At 55.5% G+C, this 18188-nt stretch overlaps 1 pseudogene; it reads right to left on the minus strand.

The window, feature by feature from the left end:
• Window positions 1-14619, minus strand: part of LOC128945555 (zinc finger protein 850-like) — a 51242-nt pseudogene extending 36623 nt beyond the window's left edge.
• Between the last annotated feature and the right edge of the window lie 3569 nt (window positions 14620-18188).

Below are 18188 nucleotides of genomic sequence, written 5' to 3' on the forward strand. Positions count from 1 at the left end.
CCCCCACCTCGCCGTTTTAGAGCACGTGCAGGAATCGTGGATTGCTGTTTTGAGGGTTGTGTGTCACTCCCTCACAAGGGCCCCTGTTCTGTGGTTTCAGCAGGTGACAGTTATTGACAGGGGAAGGGTCAGTGGCAGGGGTCCTCATCACATCCCTTCCTTAAATGTTATCTGACCATGCAGATGGTTTTAGCTATTTCCACAAGTACTTGAAATGAACATTAGCTATTTCACAAATATCTCTGAAGTGTTATTGTCAGTTATTTACAGAAATAAAAGCATTGATTATTATTTCACAACTACAGCTACTTGTGCAAAAGTTAACATTCTAATGTACAACACATGGCATCCACTGTAATATTTTTCAAAAGCCAAAACTATAATGTATGTTTTTCATACTCTCCACAAACTAAAATATCATCCATAAATGATGTTCTGAGGATATGAGCTACACAGGGGCCAGGGCATTGGCCACAAAAAGCTGGCAAATTATACTATAGCAAAAGCAGTTAAAGGTGATTACGAACTGCACTCTATCAAAATCAGTGTGATTAAGAATATTTTGCAGAAGTCAATACATAATAGCAAAAGCCAACACTACCCAGTTATTTATAACAGACCCAGGGCAGGTTTTTCCCTTGCATGGAGCACTTGGGCCTTCCCCGGGCCCCTTCTGCCCTCGCGCAGAGCCGGTGGCATTTTCCAGCACACCCAGTTTGTAACCAAGAGCCGGGTGCAGCCGAGAAGGCTCCAAGCGCCTCCTTCCAGGCTGACTCTGCAGGTGCCGAGGCTGCTCTGGGCTCTGCCAGGGCTCTGCTGGGGCTCAGCTCTGGGCCAGGCTGGGCCCGCTCTCCCCTCACATTGCTCCGGGCAGCTGAGGCACAGCGGGAGAAGGAAGGGACACGGCAAGGCAGTTGAGGGTTAAGAGAGTTTTTATTCAAACAACTGCCATAACAAACAGGCTGTCATAAGAACCATAACAAACAGGCAATCCTAACTACCATAAACTAACTACCAGAGCTAACTACCCTAACCAACTAGTAGTGCTAACTACCATAACTAACTAGTTGTCCTGACTACTAGAACTGAAAGCTGTCCTCAAGGGCTTCATCTCCTCTGCTGCTCCCTCAGTTGCTTTGCTGCAGTGATCAGAGGGGTCAGGCTGGAGAGAGGCTTGGCTGATGATAAAAATGGGTGCTGTCCAAAGGACAAAAAGCAAAGAAATGAACTGTTACTTTCCAGAGTCAAGTTCCTCACAGGATCTGTTGCAACAGGACAAAGGGAAATGGTTTGAAACTCAGGAGAGGGAAGCAGGCTCAGATTAGATCTAAGGAGAATTTTTTAACCAGCAGAGTGGGGAAACACTGACAGAAGGTGCCCAGAGATGTGGGAGGTGCCTCCTCCCTGGAAACATCCAGGCTCAGGTCAGGCAGGGCTCTGGGCCCCCTGAGCTGCTTGAAGATGTCCCTGCTCGCTGTGGGGCACCAGGCCCAGATGAGCTCCAAAGGAGCTGCCAAGCCACAGCAGGCGAGAATTCTGCTCGCTCTGCGTGTGGAACGCAGCCAGACTGCAGACTGTCGGAGGGGGCCCCACAAGAAAACCCCTCCCTGGCGCTGCTGCTTCCCCTGCAGCCCCTGGCCCTCAGCTGCAGCAGCTCCTGGGCAGCCCAGCGCCGCTCCTCGTCCGGCTCCAGGCTGCACTCGAGGCAGTCCCGCAGCAGAGCCGACAGGCGCCGGGGCTCCTGCAGCTGCGGGGCCCCGTTCTGCCGGATCAGAGCGCGTGCCTGCAGGGAAAGCAAACTCAGCGCTCTGCCAGCTCCCTTCATACCCACACAGGCTCACATCCAGCCCAGGGCCTCAGCCCCAGCTCCAGGGACACTTTCCTCCCTGCCACAGATGCTGCTCAGAGCTCATTTTGCTATGCCAGCCAAAAAACCCAAACCCTGGGGCTGCCACAGCCACTGCAACATCCAAATGATCTCGCCTTGAGAGCCAGTTTCATTGGCTGACTCTGTCAGTAGGAACCTCCATCAGAAATAGCACATTTTGCTTCTCCAAACGTGGACACCAGCTTTACAGGCCATTTTCCTTAGTCAGTGTGGTCCACCTGTGTTATTTCAGAGGATTCTTTCATCAAGAGCATCTCTGCAGTGCCACTGACACTCAGAATCTTCATCTGTGTTGAGGCATGAGTCCTCTGGGAATTCCCTTCCCATGTACAGAAACCTCCAGCTGCTGCTCCCAGCGCAGGGTCCCCCTGTGCTCACAGGTCTCTGCAGCCACTGGAGAATTTGCCTCTTACCATGGCCGCCGTTTCCCTGAAGTAAGGAGGTTCTCCTTCCACCATCCCGATGGTCACAGTGCCAAAGGCCCAGATGTCCACCTTGGGGCCATAAGGAGATCTGGTCACAACTTCTGGGGCCATCCAGTGAGCAGTGCCCACCATGGAGCTGCGCTGGTCCTGCTCAGGGCTGAGCTGAGCGCAGAGGCCAAAATCAGCTGAGGACAGAAACAAACCCTGTCAAAGGCAGCTGGAATGAGGAAACCAAGCACCAAGATTCCCCACTCTCACTCTGAGAGTGCAGTAGTGAAGTCAGCTGGAAAAGCCTTCAGGGCTGTAGCCAAGGAAAGATGGAACTGGACTCTTCAAGAAACCCTCAGCTTTCATGCAGTGGCTTTTACTGATTCCCTTGGAGCTTTAGATTCCCACTGCTGCCCCTCTGGCAGGGCCATAGGCAGAGCAAAGGCACTGCTGGCACCCTGCTCCTCTGCTGAGCTCTCTGCAGGGGCAGCCGCTCTCAGCTGGCAGCAGGGGCCGGGCAGTGCCCCCAGCAGCCCTTGTGGGGCTCTGGCCCTCCCTGGGAAGCAGCCCCACACCCGCAGCCCGGGAGCGCCGTGCCTGGCCAGGAACACCCACCCAGCCTGACAGAGCCGTCCATGCCCAGGAGGATGTTGGAGCTCTTCAGATCCCTGTGGATCACCCGCTTGGAATGGAGGAAATGCAGGCCCTGCACACACTGAGAGAGAACAATGTGGTAAATAGGTATGATTCGTGCTGATAAAATTGAAACAGTAATCAATATTGATACAGTAATTAATATTTGGAAATAATAAAACAGTTAAAAGTTGTAATGGCAAAGAAGAAAGGGAGAGGAGGGGCTCTACCCCCCTCTCCTGGCAGATGTTCAAGGATAGGAGGAAAAAGCAAGAGAGACCAGTTACTAAAAATTAACTGAGAGAAGTGAAAATCTGGTTGGGTCCCAGGAAAATGCCCGCTATAAGAGATTTATTGCTTTGATGCTAAAATATAGTAATATCTTAGTTTTGGCTTGCATTATCCTGGCTTGGTGCGCATGTGTAACCCAAAGGTGAATTAAAGGACAATGAAGAAGACTATATGGCCTTCATCAGTGACGACCCCCAAAGACTTGTGCGACCACCAAACCGAGTGGTGGCGCATGCGTGGTAAAGGTGGTGAGGAGGGCGGAGACAGAAAAGTGACGAACCAAAAATAGGAGGAGATGGCATTGACACATGGCATATAAGGGGCGACTTTCACTTGGCAAGATTGTACGTGAAGTGGCAAGGGTCATTGAACCCTGCCCTCCGTACCCCGCGGTTGTTTTTGCTTATGCGCTATTATTTGAACCATATTATCCCTTATTTATATATTTGCTAAACTATTTAATTAAAATTGCTGCTACCTTAAATATTGTTTGGGGTTTTTTTATGATGGGATTATTGGGCAAATATAACACCTGCGAGCAGAGAAGGACACCTGTCAGGGCTGGGCTGGCTGCTGAGAATGCCTCAGGCAGGAGGATCCTCCGGCAACGAGCCCAGAGCCACTCTGGGCACTGAGGCCTCCGTGTCCCACAGCAACGGGAACACCACGGGGACGTGGCGCTGTTCCTGTGACATCCCAGCAGCAGCTCACGCAGAAACCGCCTGGAAGGTTCTCCTGTGTCACAAAGGAGCACAAAGAACCCTCCCAGGGCACAGCCTATGGCCCAAAGAGTGCAAGAGGAACTCAGAAAATGCATCAAACAAGGACACCCCACAGCCCAGCCTGAACACTGAGGAGGAAGAAGGACGCACCAAACCAAAGGAAACGTGACCTTTAGTCACTGATAGTTCTGACTAAAAGCAGCGAGCCTTGTTCCCTCTGGGATCTTTGTTCTAGTTCTAAAAACGAGCAAGGTTCCCCACTCTAAATACACAGAAAGCAGGAACTGGGGAGGAGGTGGGATTAGGAAGGAGGAGGAGGAGGAGGAGGGAGAGAGGAAAAGGAGGAGCAGGAAGAGGAGGAGCAGGAGCAGGAACAGGAGGAACAGGAGGTTCCAATGCCCCCTGTGGCCGCAGCCGCGGGACCATTGCCCCCAGCTCGTCCTGCAGGTGAGCGGGGAGGGGGAGCTCGTCCCAAATCCATCAGGGGGGTGCCTGAGAGGGTTTTTTATTGGGGTGTGTTTGGAGCTCGCAGATTGTGAAATTGACCCCAAATATCATCTGGTGTCTCTGGGAGGTTTTTTTCTCTGTGTGTGTAGGTTTGGATCTTGCAGGAGCCCAAAGCTGAGCCCCTTGGGGGGATCTTTGGGGGCCCACGTGGCCATTGCCCAGTATGGGCAGGGGAGGACATTGGTCCTGGGGACCCCCAGAATGGAGAGAACCAGAGAGGGGCGATCCCAGAGCTGGGGGACCCCGGCAGACTGGAAAGGGGGGGAGCCTGGGGAGGAGGGACCCCTGGGATCCCTGGGACCTCAAAGCAGAGCATCAGGGGAGAAGGGACCCCATGGACCCCCAAAAGCCCCTGGATCATCCCTAAGCAGGACGCCGGAGAATGAAGAACCCCTGGAACCATTGGACCCCTGTGATCCCAAGGAAAGGAAACTTCTGGAACCCCAAAAGTGGAGAGATCAGCAATAGGGAACTCCTGGGAGAGTTTTTTCGGGCTAAATCTTGATGTGTGGAGATTTTCATGGACACAAGACTCCTGCTGAGTTCCAGAGATGGACCTGGCCAGGAGGAGCCTCTACTCCAAGGCGCTCCCACCTTGGTTTCCCCCAAACCAGGGTTTGTCATTCCCAAGCTGTGTCCGGATGGAGGAGGAGGAAAAGCCCCAGAGATCCCTCACAAGGAGGGGCTGCAAACCCAGCCCAGGGAGGGGTGAGGAGGAAAGAGCCGCCCTGAGCCAGGAAGGCGGCCGGAGATGCAGCCAGAGCTCAGAGCTGGTGGAGAAGCCTCATGGCAGGGAGAAGCCCCACAAGTGCTTGGAATGTGGGAAGGGTTTCAGCTCCAGCTCCACCCTGATGGAACACCTGAACATCCACACTGGGGAGAGGCCCTGGGAGTGTGGGGAATGTGGGAAGAGCTTCAGTGGGACCTCCGACCTCAGCAAGCACCACAAGATCCACACTGGGGAATGGCCCTAGGAGTGCTTGGAATGTCAGAAGAGCTTCAGGTGGGATTCAGAGATCGTCACTCACCAGCACTTCCTGAGCAGGGAGAGGCCCTGCGAGTGTCCCGACTGTGGGAAGAGCTTCGTGCGCTGCTCCAGCTCCATCCCCCATGGGAGAATCTCCCCTGGATGATCCCCAGTGACCCCCATTGGGCAGAGCCCTGGTGACCCCTGTTCTGGCTGATCCATGTTTGGCAGGAGGAAGGTGTTGGAGAGATTTCTTTCCCTTCTCCTTGTGCTGCTGTGATTTGGTTGGTAATAAATTCCCTCCGTGTGTCCAGGCCAGGTCTGTTGTGCCCGTGCGGGATTTGCTGAGGGATCTCTCCCGGTCCTTGTCCCCACGCACGAACCCTCAGTTCCATTTTCTGTCCCTGTGTGGCTGCGGGGGGCAGGGACAGAGCGGTTCTGGGGGTGCCTGGCATCGGGCCAGCGTCACCGCTCGCCACGGGCAGCCCTGAGATGCCGCGCACCTGGGCACGCATTGCTGCGCTCACCTGAGCTCCCACCTGCCCAGCGCCCCAAGGTTCCCCCTCCCCAAAAAACCCCCAGCCCGGGGCTGCAGCGTCCCGGAAAGGCCTCAGCCAATGGCGGCGCAGGCAGGCGGCGTCTTAGCCAATGAGAGCTCGGGGCGTTGGATTGCCTCATCGGTTGCCGGGCAGAGCCCGTGGCCGGTCGCTGCCCAGAAGCGGCGGCAGCCAATGAGAGCGCGCGGCGCTGCCGAGCCCGCCCTGCTCCGGACTGGCGCTCCCAGCGCAGCGCGGCTGCTTTGGGGCTGCTGCTCCCTGCCCGGCCCCGGCCATGGGGCGAGGGGCGGCAGCTGGGGCCCTGCTGGTGGCACTGGTGGTGCTGGGAGCCCCTCCGGCTGCGGGGGCGGAGGTCTCGGGTGAGCGGGGGGCGGGAGGCGCTGGGACAGCGGGGAGAAGGGGGAAAAGGGGCGAAGGGGGGAGCTCGGAATGGAGGGGGAGGAGGAGGGGACCCCCCAAAGGGAGAGCGGGAGGGGAGGGGTGGGAGAGGGTGGGGAAGAGGGCAAAAGCGGAGGGGGGGACCTCAAAACTGATCGCAATGGGGACTGGGGATTGGGGAATTTGTGGGAAAATGGGGAAATGGCACCCCAAAGTGATTTGGGGAGCGGCCGGAGGTGGGAGGGCAGAGGATGTGGAAGGGGAAATGGGAGAAGGGCGGCAAAGAGGAAGCGGCAGCTCGGGCAGGAGGGTCCCATGGCGGCCGAGGGGCACAGGGGGTGAGGAGTGGGGATCCGTTGTGGCCCCGGAGCTCTGGGGGTGCTGGGGGAGGGCGTTGGAGAGGCACCCATCGATCTATGTTCTGCACACACAGGGGTGTCCCAAAGGATGACAAAGTCCGAGTGTTACTTCATTAACGGCACGGAGAAGGTGAGGTACGTCCAGAGATCCATCTACAACCGGGATCAGTTCATAATGTTCGACAGCGACGTCGGGCACTTTGTGGGGTTCACCCCCTATGGGGAGAAGTTGGCCAAGCGCTGGAACAGCAACGCGGTATTCATGGAGGACAGACGGACTGCGGTGGACTGGTTCTGGCGGTGCTGGTACAAGATTTTTACCCCGTTCATCACGGAGCGCCGAGGTGAGCGCGAGGCAGAGCGCGTCCCCTCGGGGCCTGACCTGCCAGTGACCCTGGAGCCCCTCAAAATCTCCATGGGCATCGGCCCAGAGCCCTCAGCCCTCCTTGTGCCGACCCCCGGGGTCTCCAGATCCTCCCAGTCCCTCCCAGTGTCCCCCCCCGCGCGTCCATTTCAGCGACCCGTAAATTTGACGCTTGACAACCAATGAGATCGCATCGTGTTCATGACTCATCTGTTGCCAGGCAGACCCGCAGCACGGAGTGCCTCGCGCCGGACTCGACCTCCCAGTGGCGCGCACTTCATTCCCAGTTCCTCCCAGTGCCACCAAGATCCCTCCCAGTGCCATTCCAGTCCCTCCAAGACCATGCCCAGTTCCTCCCCAGTCTCTCCCAGTCCATTCCCAGTCTCCTCCCAGTTCATTCACAGTTCACTCTTAGACCTCCACCCTCTCTCCCAGTTCCCCCATTCCTTCCCATCTCTCTGTGTCACCCAACTCCCTCCCAGTCTCTCCCACTCCCTTCCAGCACATTCCCAATCCATCCGAGCCCATTCCCAGTCCCTCCCACCACATTCCCCAATCCATTCCCTGTCACTCCGAGTCCATTTCAGTGCGTTCCCAGTCCCTCTCCAGCCCACCCCAGCCCTCCCCTCTCTCTCCCAGTGCCCCCCAGCTGATCCCAGTGTGTCCCCGCTCTCTCTCCCAGTGCCCCCCAGCGTGTCCATCTCGCTGGTGCCCCCCTCGAGCTCCCAGCCCGGCCCTGGCCACCTGCTCTGTTCCGTGATGGATTTCTACCCTGCTGCCATCCAGGTGAGGTGGTTCCAGGGCCAGCAGGAGCTCTCGGAGCACGTGGTGGCCACCGACGTGGTCCCCAACGGGGACTGGACCTACCAGCTGCTGGTGCTGCTGGAAACGCCGCCCCGGCGCGGGCTCAGCTACAGCTGCCAGGTGGAGCACGTCAGCCTGGAGCAGCCCCTGAGGCGGCACTGGGGTACGGGGGAGCCCCTGGGGGCGCTGGCAGAGCCACTGGGCTGTGCTGGGAGCCACTGGGAGGGAGCTGGAGAGAGCCGGGCTGGAGCTGGGAGAGGGGCTGGAGGCTGGACAAGGGCTGGGAAGGGGTTTGGGGGACGCTGGGGAAAGTGGGATGGGGTTGGGGGGTCCTGGTGGGCACTGCGAGGGAGTTTGGGAGTGCTGGGTGTCACTGGGAGGGAGTTTGGGGGCGCTGGGTGTGACTGGGAGGGAGTTTGGGGGTGCTGGGTGTGACTGGGAGGGATCGCAGTGAGCACCGAGGGGCTGGAAGGAGATCGGCGATGGCAAAGCGGGGCTCGCCATGAGCTCGGTTGTGCTGGACACAGACCAGCAGGGCTCTGGCTGAGTCCTGCTGGGGCTGCCAAGGGACTGCGAGAGGCTTTGGGGGTCCTGGGGCGCTGGGGGCAACTGGGAGGGGGCTGTGGGATGCTGAGAGGGACGGGAGGGGCTTTGGTGGCTCCTGGCCAGGCCAAAAAGGGATCGGGGGGAGCTTTCAGGGGGTTCTGGCTGGGCTGGGGACCACAGGGAGGGCGCTGGTAGGGGCTCGGGGTGTCCCTGAGAGGTTTTGGGGGTGCTGAGCCCTGCGGACCCGCCCAGAGATGCCGCCGGACGCCGCCCGCAGCAAGATGCTGGCGGGCATCGGGGGCTTCATCTTGGGCTTCGTCTTCCTGGCGCTGGGGCTCGGCTCCTCCCTGCGCAAGAAGGTCAGGGCGGGTGCCGGGGGTGGCGTCCCCGCCGTGGCGGAGCGTGTGCGCTCCCGCCGGGGCCCCCAGCCCGGTGTCACCCCCTTTTCTCTGCCCACAGAGCTCCTGAGCCGGCGGCGGCCGCAGCCCCTCCCCGTGGGCTCGGGCCCGGCCGGGACCCCCCGCTCCGTCCCCGCTCCGCTGACTTTGGGGGGGTCCCGTGTCCCCCCAGCCCCGCTGGCGCCCTGCCCCCGCCCAGTGCCCGCTCCCAGTGCTCCCAGTAAAGCTTCCCAGTTGGGCCCGGGGGGCGATGGGGACGGATCTGGAAAAAGGGAGGGGGACAAAGGGTGGAGGATTGTGAGAGTTTGTCCAAATTTTCCCTCATCTGCCTCATGATCGTCATTGGGGACCAGTGAAGAGAAGACCCTCCCTGCCTTCTCTGTAGGAAAAAGTCACATGCCACAAGGCCTGGAGACCAGAACTCAGTGCTAAGCCATTGTTTTCACAGCTGTTGTTTGCTGTATGCTAAGAAGGGGACACTGTGCTCTTTGTGCAACAACAGCCTTGGAAGCTGTCCCACCTCTCAGCCAGGCTGGACTTCTCCTGAGTTTCAGGTGGTCCCCCCACAGAAGACGCTCACCTGTTTTACAACCACCGTGACAGACAGACTGGGATGTAAGGAGCCTCTCCATCAAGGAACCCCCATGTGAAAAGGCCCCTCTGCTCCTTCCAAGGACTGGGACTGAAACCCCCAGCCCGGGGCAGGTGTGTGGGGGAGGCAAGCTGACCGAAGCGAGATGTTTGCCTGCAGGTTGTGACCGCAGCACCAAGAAGACAATGGCTCTCGCTTACTGCCGAGAGCATGGACTACCTGTTACATCTATTCCTTATTGTGTCTGTTTCCCTCCCTTGCAATTTCCAATAGAGTTATCATAATAAAAACCTCTGAGTTAGCGAGAGACTTTGAGATCTCCCAGACGTAACAGGAAGATCCTCGACTGGACTGGACCAAAGGACTTCATCTCAACGTTTGGTAGCTCTATCCCCTCTTTCTTTTTCTCTCTTTTGTCTCTCTCTTCCTCTATCTTTTTCTCTCCCTTAATCGCTTTATTGCATTTTGCTGTGGTCATTCAATAAAGGTGCATTTGTTTCGATTATCATTGCAAACCCCCTTGTACTGTGTCGGTTCTTTTTGCACCCTGAGATCAAATCCACGAACCATCACGAAACCCGTCCGTGAGGACGGATTGTGACACCCCCCGAGGACCCCTCCCCAAATTCCTCCCCAAAGCATCCCCAACACCCCCAGACCCCGCTAAAACTCCCTCAAGTTCCCCCCAGATCCTCCCCAAATCCCCCCCAAACCTCCTCAAGACCCCTCCCCAAATTCCCCTCACGACCCCTCCAGGACCCCTCACCTGTCCCTGCGCCTCCTCAGCAGCTCCCGGAGCCCCCCGTCCTCTCCCAGCGCCTCCCCCGCTCTCTCCAGCGCCTCCCGCAGGACCCGCCCGAGCCCGGGGCGGCTCCCGGGGGTCCCTGAGGGGGTCCCGGGGGGCGGGGCGGAGGGAGGGGGCGCCCGCTCCATGCCCGGCCCCGGGGTCAAGGGGCGCTGCTTCGGGCTCGACTCTGATTGGCTGGTACGCGTGGAGAGGGCGGGAGTTGCTATGCGGAGTTGGCCAGTGATTGGTTGGTTTCGTAGAGGGTGCGGTGATTGACAGGAGATGGGCGGGGGAGGCGGGCTTTGCCGAGGGGAGGCACGCGGTGATTGGTTGGATAAAGGCAAAGAAGACGGGAGGTGCTGAGGGAAGACGCCCGGTGATTGGTCGGTTCAGGACGAGAGAGGCGAGAGCAGCTGAGAGGAGAAAGGCGGTGATTGGATTGTTCGGTGTAAGAGGTGGGCGTGCCTGAGGGGAGGCATGCAGTGATTGGTTGGTTCGGTGCACAGAGAGGCTGGTGTTCCTGAGGGGAGACCCGCGGTGATTGGATGGTTTGGAGCCGGGCGCGCAACTACTGGTTGGGAAAAGTCCGGGATTTTTTAGGGAACATTCCCGGATTTTTGGGGGAAAACTCTCAGATTTTTAGGCAAAAATTCCCGATTTTTGCAGGAGAAATATTCCTGGAGCTTTTGACCCTACGTGACCCCAAATAACTCAAATAACCCCAAAACACTTGGAAAAAAATCCCAATAACCACAAAGAACCCCAAATAATACCTAGAAATGCCCCAAATAACCCCAAAAAACGAAAAAAAAACCTCCACCAAGTTAAAGCCAAAAAACCCCAAATGGTATCAAGCACACCGAAAAAAACCCATATACACCAAGATTAACCCCAAGAATCCCAAGTACTTCCAAATAAACCCACATAAACCCAAACAAGCCCAAACAAACACAAATAATTCCAAATAAAATCAAATAATTCCTAATAACCCCAAATAAACAAGAAATAAACCAAGTAAAACCCAAGATAAACCCCAAATAGTCCATCAATAACCCCAAACAAACCCCAAACAAACCCTAAATAAACCCAAATAAACCTCAAGAAACCCCAGTTCCTCCCGTCCCCACCCCAAAGCAGATCCCGACCAATCACAACGCGCGGCACTGATGATGTTCCACTTGCTGCGCACAAACTCAGAGCACTGGCCCCGCTCAGCGACTTTCAGCCAATCAGCGCCCGGCCCGACTCTGACTCATCACTTGCCAGCCACAGACCAAGGCCTCTCACTGCGGTAAATACTCAGAGATCACGCGGGGTAATTTCGAGCCAATCAGAGCGTGTCTCGCTGATGACTCATCAGTTGCCAGGAGCAGAATTGGCGGGGTTGGGGGGGGGGAAGGTGACCCTGGGGATGGGCTGGGGACCCCAAATTAATCCAAAATGGGGTCGGGACTCCAAAACGGAGCAGGAGGGGCCTGGAGCCCCCAAAACCAAACACAGGAGGGGACTGGGGGAACGATCAGAAAGGAGAGAGTGTGGAAAAGAGGGTCGGGGCCCCAAAATTGAGCTGGGAGGGGAATGGGACCCCCAAATTGAGGTAGGAGGAGAATGGAACCCCCAAATTAAGCTGGGACGGGTATGGGGTCCCAAAACTGAGCTGGGAGGAGGATGGGACACCCCAAATTGAGCTGGGAGGGGGGTTGGACCCCCACACAGGATTAAGCCAATTTTGTTCCTGGAATATATAAAATACTTCATGGATATGCAACAAGAACATGAATATGCAACGCATTGATGTAATGGGAGACAAGGACCATCGAGCAAAGGTTGTTATGGCCACCAAGACCCCCCAGTTATGTTCGGGGACACCCCTTAATTAATCTGGTTTTAATTACATCAGCTTGTTGCATATTCATAGACCCTCATGCATATACATAAACTAATTTACATCTTTCAGGAACTATTTGACATGGCCCAGCCTCGGGGGTATCTCCCCATTAGAGGAGCCTCCACTGAAATGGAAAATGTAAACCCCCTCCCTTTGATTATTATTACTATTTTTATTATTATTAGTAGTAATAATAATAATAAAAATAATAGTAATTTATTTTGAAATTAAGGGGCTCTCAGGCAAAGATATGGGAGCAGAAAAAACAGTACTTTATTAGCAAAAATTAAAAATACAAATGCAGTAATACAAACAAAAAGAAACAGTGACAGAGTCAGAACCCTCTGGGAATTCAGTGAAAAAAGCTGATCCTCTTAGATTCCAGTGGGAAGGGGCTGATCCTCAGGGAATCCAGTTAGAAAACGGATGCTCCTTTGGGAATCCATTTCTTACCCCCCAAAGACAGGGCAAAGGCAGGGCCATGGAGTTTCTATAGGGTATCCAAAGGGTGGAGTTGGGGTTTGGGTCAGGGGAGGAGTTCTTAGCAACACAAGAAGGGTGAGATCAAATTCTTGCCTCTTAGCAACAGCAGCACTCCACACAGAACACGACCCCAAATACTAAATTCCCTCTAAAACAACTGAGAAATTATGGAACTGCAGATATGAATTTCCTTCATTTAACCCAGTTTTGGGTGTCCTTAAAAGATGAAGCAGAGGAAAATTAAGGCCAACCCAAAAGGCAAAGCAGCCAGGTGTGTTCCCAACATGGATCACAGGGAATGGGAGTGACCAGGGCTGTGCCCAAAGTGCCTCCTCCAGTGGGGGATGGAGCTGGGGCAGCGCACGAAGCTCTGCCTGCACTCGGGGCACTCGCAGGGCTTCCCTTACCGGTGCCTCCGTTGGTGTTGGGTCAAGTTAGAGCTGTGTGAGAAGCTCTTCCCACACTGGGGACACTCGTAGGGCCTCTCCCCCGTGTGGATGCGCCGGTGAGTGACGAGGGTGGAGTTCCGCTTGAATCCCTTCCCGCAGTCGGGGCAGCGAAAGGGCCTCTCCTCTGTGTGAATCCGATAGTGCCGGAGGAGACAGGAGCTGGTCGGAAACCCCTTCCTGCATTTATCACACTGGTAGGGCCTCTCCCCTGTGTGGATGCGCCGGTGGGTGATGAGGTGGGAGTTTTGCCTGAATCCATTCCCGCAGTCGGGGCATTGGAAGGGCCTCTCCTCTCTGTGAATTCGATAGTGCTGGAGGAGATTGGAGCTGGTCTGAAACCCCTTCCCACACTTGGAACACTCGTAGGGCCTCTCCCCAGTGTGGGTCCTCTGGTGCCTGATCAGTTCGGAGTTCCACCTGAAGCTCTTCCCACACTCCACGCACGTGTGGGGCTTCTCCCCATCATGGAGTTGCTCATGGAGCACCAGCTCCGAGCTCCGGCTCCGTCTCCGGCCGCCTTCCCGGCCCAGGCTGGCTCTTTCCCCCTCAGATCCCCGCCAGCTGCGTTTGCAGCCCCTCCTCGTGCGGCATCTCCGGGGCTTTTCCTCCCCGTTGGCTTCCTGCGCCGCGGAGCCGCTCAAAACGGCCTCTGCCACCAGGTTCTGCCGCGGGCATTTGTCCTCCCTGCTCTCCATGCTCAGCTCCTGCTCTGGGGGAGGAAGGACAAGGACAGGATGGGATTTGCCTCCGTGCCACAGGCAAGGGCAAGGAGATCCCCCCAGGCCTGAGCTGCAGCCGGGGCCGTGCTGGGCTGGGAGATGGAGCAGCACAGAGGGGAAAGGGGCACTGACTTCCTCCTCACCTGCCTCAGTGTCCCGGGGCATCTTCCTCGCAGCCTCCCTGGGGTTGGCAATGGGAAATCCTGGTTTGGGGAAAACAAGGGATGAGCGTGTTTGTAGGAGTGTCAGGGGGTAGGACGGTTGGGACAGATGGAGATGAGAGATCTCTGCAGCCAGGTCGTGGAACTTGCGGTTTATTGCAAAGGGCCTGGGTGCAGGGCCCTGCTTGGAGCTGCCAGGCACAGCTCGGAGCAGGGCTGAGAGAAGAGAGGGGAAGAGAGGATGAGAGGGTAAAAGACTAAGACAGGCAAGAGCATAAGAGAGTAACGTTTCCATTACAAAACAATAAATTTTCTTCTGTGTTGAATATTCTATTTCTCACCAACCAATCTAGTATGAGATACAAATCCTACAGCATTTACATACAGCGTGTAAGAATCATTACATCACCATACTGTGTTACATTTTACACCCTAAAAACTCCTCTTTGGACCCCTTCTGCTGAGCTACTAGGCTCTGGATCTGCCTGCAAACAGAGGGAATTGTTTAACAAAGGGGATTACCTTCAGTTGGGCCACATCATTGTTTTCCAGTTGTTCAATAACTAAGTATCTCAAAGCTTGCTTTCATTTCAGTCTTCCTTACACTTTCTATATTCTCAAAATCTTTTGCCAGACAATCATACTTATAAAGTTTTCCTGTTTCATCTTCCCCAACGCACATTCAGTTTGAAGGTCACTCTGCCCGAGTCCATTTCTGCAACTCACCAGCCACCTGGGCTCCAGAAAAACCTCCCAAACACCAAGATTCAGCCCTGAAAAAGCCTCCCAGGGGTTCCCCATCCCTGGTCCCTCCCCTCTGGTGTTCGGGGATTCCCCCCTGTCCCAGCTGCTGGGGGTCACGCTTGGACTGGGGGTCCCCCTTGTGCCAGGTGCCCGCCCTGCCCAGGCTGCTGGCAGTCCCAGCAATGCCAAAAGCTCCCACTGCTTCACTCTCCCCATTTTGGCAATGCCGGGGCTGTTTGGGCTCCCGGGCTCCCTTCTCCCCTCATTCTCTGCTCTGGGCTGCAGCGGCTCCAAGGAGTCCCCCCTGCCCCTCTCCAGGCTCTTGAGGCTCCCGCCAATGGCGGCACTCCCCCCTCTCTGGGCTCCCCACTTTGGGCTCCTGGGGGACACAGGGCTCTGCTCCTCCAGGCTGCCTCTGCCGGCAGCCGCCACCGCCACCCCCGATGTCCCCCCAAGGGGCCTTTTCCGCTCAGCCTTGGACTTCTTCATTCTCCAAACATCCCCCCAAAAAACCCAACCCAGGGACCCCCCGGGATATCTGGGTCGAGCTCCCCCTCCTCGCTCACCAGTGCGATGGGGGGGCGATGATCCCACAGCTGGGGGCTGCGAATTCAGGCAGCGATCGATGGCATGGTTCCCTCAGCTCAGCCTTGATCCGCCTTTGTCCCTCCTCTTCCTCTTCCTCCCAGTCCTCCCCTTCCATCCCCCATCCTCCTCCCCCTCTGTGTTATCCCCACCTCCTTCCATCACTGCTCTCTCTCCACCTTCATCCCTCCTCTTCCGTTCCTCCTCCCCCTGCTCCTCCTCCCTAACCCCACCTCCTCCTCCCCCTTCATCCCTGCCCTTCCCTCCCTCCTCCTCCTCCCCCCCCAGCAGCAGCCACACCCTTGGTGCCCCATTCCGCGGCAGGAGCGGGGATGGAGCCGGGACAGGTCGGGATGGGCAGCGCGGGGCTCTCGGCTGCTCCCAGCCGCTGCAGGCGGGGAGAACCCGGCCCGGGCCAGAGGAGAGGCAAACTGGGCAAACTGGGGGCTGCACATCCAAACTGGGCCTTGCTGGGGACCCTGCCTGGCCACTGCCAGCCCTTGGGGCTCCTCTCGGCACATCCGCCAGGGGAGAACGCACACAGGGCTGGGGGATCCCAGCAGTGGCAGCACTGCCAGGGACTGGGCTGGACTGGGATCGTACTGGGAGTGACTGGGACTGTACTGGGTTTGTACAGATATCATACTGGGATCATACTGGGACTGTACTGGCTTTGTACTGACACCGTACTGGGATCATACTGGGATCATGATGGGACTGTACTGGGCTTGTACTGACATCATACTGGGATCATATTGCCATGCCAGGGCAGACTGTGATCGCACTGATGGACACTGGGATCATACTGGGAGTGAGCAGGAGCCTGCAGGAGGCAACCGAGACCATGTTAGGAGCAAATGGGATATAGTGGGAGTGACTGGGATTATGCTGAGGATGACTGGGAGCAGCTGTGAGTAACTGGGATCATGGTGGGAGCAACTGGGAGGAACAGGGAGTGACTGGGTGCATGCTGGCGGCGACTGGAAACTGCTGGGCTTGTACTGGGATGAACTGGGATCATACTGGTGGTGACTGGGATCATACTGACATTGAGTGCCACTACTCTGAGGCTGACTGGGAGTGCTTGGGAGCAAATGGGATCATACTGGAAGGAACAGGAAAGATTGTAGAGGGAACTGGGGTACCCTGGGAGGTACTGGGAGTGACTGGAAGGAAAGTGAGGGTGAAAGAGAGGAACTGGAACCATGTGGAGCACAACTGGTTTATTCTGGCAGAGACTGGGAGCACACTGGGCTCATATTTGGATCATACTGGGAGGGACTGGACTAATACTGGGAGGAACTGAGTGTCACAGTGAGCACACCCTGCACATCATCCCCCATACTGGGCCTGACTGGGAGCAACTGGGAGCAAATGGCATCATACTGGGACTCACTGAGTTGATTGAGGAAGCAACTGGAACCATGCTGCCAGCAGCTGGGACCAAACTGGGAGAGACTGGAAGTAAGTGGGATTATACTTGTGAAAAATGCGTGTTTTGTGATTGGGTTTTCGCAAATACTGAAATAAATATTATACGTCCTCTGTTAGAATGTACTGCTGTATTAATTCTCGTAAGTAGTGAGTTAAATATGGTTTTAGGTTATTAAAAAAATGTTAAAATAGAAAATATGCATGGTAAGGGGCTTTTTTTAAAGAAAGGACTTGCAGCGAGACAGCAGCCACAGGATACCTAAATCTTTCAGAGAAAAACAATTTATTGCTCTCTTATCAGAAGAAATTAACTTCTTCCCACCTCGAAGTCGCTGTTAGGATTCAGAGGAAGAAGCTGGCACTGACCAGACAGAATCCTGTGTTTGAACGGAATTTATGCATCATGTATGAAGTGTATGAATATGCAACAGGCTATTGTTTTTAAGGGTTAATCATGTGATAACAGGTGTCCTTTTTCGGGCTCCTGCTGCCCAGAAAAGGGTACCCGGACATCCGTAACTCTTGGTATTTATTGTCTCATATTGTCCTAATTCGATTTCTCCAAATTGTGATTACTCTAATTGTATTACTATTTTTCATAACCATTCTATTACTATTAAACTTTTAAAATTTTAAAAGCAAGTGACTGGCGTTTTTCACAATTGTGGTAGCAGAGGATGGTTACTAACACCTCGCTGTTGGTGTTTTAGGAGAGTCAGAGTGGGGAAGGCGCGCCCTGCCCCGTTGGCAGCCTCGCTCTGTTCCCCCTGGGGTGACTGACAGACGCAGGTTATGGTGGACAAAAGGAGACAATAAAACAAAGAGAAGGGAAAAAGGCTCCCTACAACCGCGGTAATTGGCCCCCTAAGAGTAGTAATGTGCACGAAGAACCCGGGAAGGAAAAGGGATTGGTAAGTATTTCTCAGGGGGGCAGGTACAGGGAGATGAATGTGTGTGAATGAGAGGAGGGCTGGTTGTCCCAGACCTGCCAAGTGAGTGCTGGAGTCTCCCACGCTGCGTTTCCGACTTTCCGCAGTAAGTGGCCAGGAAAGAGACGAAGTGAATGTTAACAGGAGTGAGAGAATCCCCCGGGGTAACTGGGACTGGGTCCCAGAGAGGGGCTGGACCCCTCGGAGGAAGGGAGCAGAGGAGTTTCCGAGCCCAATCCACTAGGAAACGGGACAAAAGGGAACCCTAAAAATCCTGCTGGTTTGAGGGATAAGAGTGCCCAAGAGCATCCAGAATTAAAACCTGCTAGGCTGAGGAATTAATATTCCAAGAGCATCCACGGTTGAGCAAAATTCTGCCGGATTGAGGATATGCTCAAGAGCATCTGGGGTTGGACAGCACAGCTGGGTTGAGGGATATCCAAGAGCATGGGGACTGACCAGAAACACCTAAACTTGTAATAGGTGATGTGAAAGTGTAGTATATGGTAGAGATAATTCATGCTATTAATGCATAAAATATTGTAAAATCCACATTATGTCTTTTGACCATCCTGGCCAGGAGCAGTGTC

The sequence above is a fragment of the Melozone crissalis genome, unplaced genomic scaffold, assembly GCF_028551555.1.
Source record: "Melozone crissalis strain CALT ecotype California unplaced genomic scaffold, PUWL_Pcris_2 ptg000066l_1, whole genome shotgun sequence".
NCBI lineage: Eukaryota > Metazoa > Chordata > Aves > Passeriformes > Passerellidae > Melozone > Melozone crissalis.